Below are 5,769 nucleotides of genomic sequence, written 5' to 3' on the forward strand. Positions count from 1 at the left end.
CCCGGCGGCATGGAACAGTCCGGGTGTGACGTCACCGCCGGGGCTCAGTCCGTGCAGAGCGACCATAGGAAGAAGAGACCGCTGTTTGTTGTTGTGCTCGGAAGTGTCACGAGCTTGTGCTCTGCCCGTCTCTCTCTCTCTCTCTCTCTATATATATATATATATATATATATACGTTGACATTTTAAAGATTGACTTAAACGAAAGCTCCTTTTTTTTAAATTCAAACCTTAAGTCTCGTTTATTGTAACATCCGTGTGTCGAGTGAAAAGGAGCCCGGAAACATGAAATGGATGTTCAAAGAGGATCACTCCTTGGGTAAGGGAGGATATGGAGGTGTTATTATCTATGATGGATACAAAATGTCCACGCATTTTAATTGTGTGACGTGCACTTAATCCTTTATTTAGGCGCAGGGGCGAGAAAATGAGGCTTTAAGGGTTAATAAATCCCTTTAAAAAAACAGGTCGGGCTCTCGGGCTGGCCTCTCCTTTAGGCTTTTTGTTTATGGAGGAGGCTTTGACGGATAATGGCTGTTTCCACATATTAAATATAGCTGTTAATGCTATTGTCAGCTATCAAAAAGCCCGTTATGGGCACTGTAAGTGTCATGTCTCCACGTAGAGGAACAAATCACCGTGTCTTTGTTCTTAATTTCCTAATTTTCTTATTTCATCCCCGACGACGTCGACCTGGTTTCAGGGTGGTTGTTGACACGGAGGTGACACATTAAGCTGCTAAAAGCCTCCTTTCTGCACTGAGTTGCACTCAGCAGCTGCACAACAACGCTCGGACCCGTCTAATTTATGGAGCTGGATATTGTAGTTTTCCTTTTTTTTACCCACTTGTTGTGAAGTGGAGGCCTGACAGGCGTCAGCTGGACGGAACCAAAAGTTGTTTTGGCAGAGCAAGTGCATGCCTGCAGGCGTTTATCTGAGTTATTATGTAGCCTAATTAACACAAATTGTTGTCACTAAATCAACAAATTGTTTGCACATAATTTAAGACAAATTGCCTGACAAGATATCAAAGGTGATGCCTTTACACAGCTCACATGTCAGAAGGAAGTAGGCCTGTTCAACTTGAATTAATCATATGAATCATATGAAATAATAACATATGAGACACACAGGAAGCAAACAACTCTTTTCATTCGTTAATATGTCACCAAAACATATTTGGCATTTAAATTACTCCGAATTGATCATCTGAAGCAACTTCCTGTTGACAGGCTGGCTGATGTAGCAAGCAACTGGTGTTTATCCGATTAAATAACTAAATATTAAATAAAAGGCTTCAATGCTGAGTTTGTTAATAAGTAATTAGCACAGTTTACATGTTGCTGTCCATAAATAATGGGGTCTTTTAAAGGCGCAGCTGTTTTAAAAGTTAAAAGTGTAAAGATAACGACAAAACGGCCGTTGTTATCCCTCTACCAGTGTTTGTTGTTGTGTGTCAGTGTTGAGACTACGTTACCCATAAACCCCTCTGCTCTCTGTAAACAGAAGGGTGTTCCTTAACCCTTGTATTGTACTCGGGTCAAATTTGAGCCGCTCTCAAAACCAGAGAAACGTGGGTTTCTTTTTAACCAAATTACCCAAAACGTTAAGTACAATTACAAATACTTAAGCTTTACTGTCGTTGAATTTTGAGTGTTTAATTTGATATCATCAGAAAAAAATTTAAATGGATTTAAAACCTGACTTAAAAATTTGAGATACACGTCCGTGATTATCCATCAACACAGGTTCCTCTAATATTAGTGGAAAAAAAGTAATTCATCATTTCAAAATTGGGTATAAGTGCCTATAAATGAAATGTATTGATCATGTATTCCAGAAATAAGTGTAAAACTAGTGGTGATGAGTTGGTGTTATGGAGAAATGGCATTGGACATGTTGATGAAGTGACAAAACATTGGAAAAGTGCATAAAAAAAGGGACAAAAATGTCAAAACATGTCAAAAATATTTTAAAAAAACAGTAAAAACGAAGAAAAACGTGTTAATTTTGACCCAGAAGGACATCGAGTGCACGGGAAGACAACATCCAGTTTCATATCGCACTGTTTACTCCTAATAATTTTAATTTACTCCTCCTGAGACTGCAACTAACGAGTGTTTTCACTATTAATAAACCAGCTTTTATGGTTTATTAATTGTTTGATAATAAGCAACAAATAGGGAAATAATCCGAATCCGGTTTATTGATAAATAGTTTTTCACAAACAAGGAGATTGCCTCTGTGTTTTGGTGCATAACAATAAACAGAAGTACAGGAAACATGAGTAAAATACAAAATATGTCACTTTTTGTATCCTACCAACTTAAAATAATGAGTTCTCCAATTAAGTATTTGGGCCAAATTCACCAATTTCATTGTCCAAGTTACATTTTTTCTACCTTCTATCAACGTCCTTGCCTTATTTCCTGTGATAAACATGTATTCCTGACTCAATTCAGAACATCATTCTGGATATGACACTTATGTTGTTTCCATAGTGGATTTTTAACATGAATTATAACCTTATGACTAAAAACAAACCCCACTTCCATGTTTAATAGTGTGCTAGTAGAGACTGATGCATTCCCTAAACATAGATGTTATCTCAGATGTTGGAAATTGAGATAAAAACAACAATTTGTTAAAAGATTATGAAGTAAAATTTTATTTCAGAATTGTTTTTAAAACCCCAAATAAGTCCCGGGTCAGTTTGACCTAGCTGATGTGGTATTAGCTAAAGCGGTTAGCACGCACCAGCTGTTTTGGCCGATGACGTTAACGGCTGATTCAGACCAGCTCACCCTCACCTCAGAAACCGGATCTCCCTCCAAACAGCACGGGGGGGGGGGGGTATTTCCAAATTTTAATGCGTGTAAAAGCACCAGAGACACATAATAACACCCTTAAAAAAAAAGAAAAGGGATTTTTTTTCCTCCTCATATGGGCACTTTAACCTCAGTGTCCTCATGTTGTCCTCAGTTGGTATGTTGTCCTATGTCAATGTTCTTTTAATTCCCCAAATAACATGATTGATTACACACACGCTCTTTGCCAGTTCACATCTCTACTTCATAATTTGGGGTGTCTTATTTAATTTTATAGCATTAAAAACAAATGGAAGTGTTTTGAAAGTGTGTTGATAAAGTTGACATATCCAGTCGTGAAGCGACACGAGAGGGTTAAATATACCTTTTGATTATTTGAGTTAAAAAACCAGATTATTTGAGATTAAACCGCAGGCTGGAGGAAGTAATGTGCTCTTGAGTCTGCACAGAAGAAGAAGCTTCACCTGAGAAAGGTGTTTTTATGTATTTATGTTTTTATGGAGTCGTGTCAACATTCACACAATTAACACGATGGCTCTTTGTGTCCAACAGAACATCGGTGCATAGAGTCCGCCAAAATACGCAACAAGTACCCTGACCGAGTCCCGGTGAGTGGGGGAGGGGGGGGGTGTGTAAGTGTGACTGTATGTGTGTGACTGTGTGTGTGTGTGTGTAACTGCGCGTGTGTAAGTGTGACTGTGTGTGTGTAACTGTGCGTGTGTAAGTGTGACTGTGTGTGTGTAACTGTGCGTGTGTAAGTGTGACTGAATGTGTGTGACTTTGCGTGAGTGTGACTCTGTGTGTGTGTGTGTGTGTGAGTGCGTGAGTGTGTGCGTGGTTGTGCGTGACTGACTGTGCGTGAGTGTGACTGTGTGTGTGCGTGTGTAAGTGTGGACTGTATCTGTGTGACTTTGACTGCGTGAGTGTGACTTTGCGTGTGTGTCTGACTGTATGTGTGTGACTGTGTGTGTGCGTGACTGATTGTGCGTGAGTGTGTCGTGTGTGTGTGTGTGTGTGTAAGTGTGACAGTGTGACAGTGTGACTGTGTATGTGACTGTGTGTGTAACTTTGACTGCGTGAGTATGCATGAGTGTGACTGCGTGTGTGTGTGTGTGTAAGTCTGACTATATGTGTGTGACTGTGTGTGTGTGTGACTGACTGCGCGTGAGTGTGACTGTGTGTGTGTGCAAGTGTAACTTGGACTGCACGAGTATGCATGAGTGTAACTGTGCGTGCGTGTAAGTGTGTGCGTGTGTGTGTTTGTATAAGTGTGTTTGCATGATGTTCATTGTGTCTATATTGTTGTTGTCTTTCTTTTTTTTATAACATAGCCAAGGTTGGTTTTAAATGTGCTCTATAAATACACTGACCTGACTTGTGTGTGTGTGTGTGTGCGCGTGCGTGTGTGCGTGCGTGTGTGTGTGTGTGTGTTTTCTCAGGTGATTGTGGAGAAAGTGTCCGGGTCCCAGATCGTGGACAAGACAGAGGAAGTACCTGGTCCCCTCCGACATCACAGTGGCTCAGTTCTGGGATCACGGAAACGATCCAGTGCCCTCGGAGAAGGCCATCTTCCTGTTCGTGGACAAGGACCGTGCCTCAGTCCAGGTCAGACCCGGGATACTGGAGGGGGGGCGGGGGGGAGTGGGGGGTCGTGGGGGGGGGGTTAGTCCTTTTATCCCGGGTCCAGTGCGCTACCGGGCCTCAAAAGGAGTCAACAAGGAAGAAAATGTGTTCAGAATAATAATTCTGTATTTTATGGTACAATTTGCCGTGAGGACCCGGATATGGGGGGGGGGGGGGGGGGGGGGCAGAGGGTTAGGGTTAAGGGGGGGTAGGGGGGTTATGGTTTTGTTCCCAATATCCCGGGTCCAGTACCGCTACCGGGCCTCAGAAGGTTTGCTACAAGGCCACGTGGAATAAAATATGTTAATAATAATATAATTCTGTTATTTTATGTCACATTTTTGCCGTGAAAATAGTGGAAAACTTCATTCACAACTTCTCAGAGTGCTTAGTTTAACCTAAAACCCAATTATATTTTATTTAATATCCTAAAATCATCCAAAGAATATGTGATAATTCACATTTGAGAAGCTTGAGCCAGCAAAGTATTTCACATTTGATTAAAAAAGTTAAAAAAAATTAGCAAAACAGTTGCAGGTTTCTTTTGATTTGACAGCATATTTCATATTAAACAGCAGGACTGAGGAAGTAATCGGCTCTTAACGGCGGTGAACAGGTGACCTCATGGTCGGTAAAGGTGATAAAACTTCAGTCAAATCCCGTTTATGACGTTGATCAGAAGCTCCTCTTGTTTAATGTCAGACGGCGTCGGCAGGAAGTGAGTCTGTCCAGGGTTTCATTTCCTCGGGGCTTCTATTCGGGTATTAATTATACGGTTGGGTGTAAATGTGTCGGTGCTCTTAATAAAGGTACATGTTAGGAAAGGGTGGTGTGTGTGGTGGTGTGTGTGTGTGTGTGGTGTGTGTGTGTGTGTGTGTGTGTGTGTGTGTGTGTGTGTGGTGTGTGTGGTGTGTGTGTGTGTGGTGTGGTGTGTGTGGTGTGTGTGTGTGTGGTGTGTTGTGTGTGTGTGTGTGTGGTGTGTGTGTGTGCGCGCATCTGGAGAATGATAAGAAAATGTGAAAACACACGAGGTGATATATCAGAATATGGATTTCTTTCAACCAAATGCCCAAAAATAACATGGATGACACCATACGTTGTTCAGGTGACGTTTCGGGGTGTTTTATTGAATCTTATAGCATTTGAGTTATTCTTTTTTAATGATTTCAAAACAGTATCCGGACTAAACGTTGACATCTGCCCATCTGAGATCCACTCAGCATCCTCTGATCTTAACTATCAGTCAAAATAATTCATAATTTCTGCCTTTTTAACTAAAAACGAATGTACAATTTGATATAAATGAGGTTTGTTGAGCA

The 5,769-nt window shown here is 41.1% G+C and overlaps 1 pseudogene; it reads left to right on the forward strand.

Annotated features, from left to right (window-relative positions):
* Positions 1–44: 44 nt before the first annotated feature.
* LOC116691126 (gamma-aminobutyric acid receptor-associated protein-like 2) overlaps positions 45–5,769 on the forward strand; it is a 7,008-nt pseudogene continuing 1,283 nt past the window's right edge.

The sequence above is a fragment of the Etheostoma spectabile genome, chromosome 1, assembly GCF_008692095.1.
Source record: "Etheostoma spectabile isolate EspeVRDwgs_2016 chromosome 1, UIUC_Espe_1.0, whole genome shotgun sequence".
Taxonomy (NCBI): domain Eukaryota; kingdom Metazoa; phylum Chordata; class Actinopteri; order Perciformes; family Percidae; genus Etheostoma; species Etheostoma spectabile.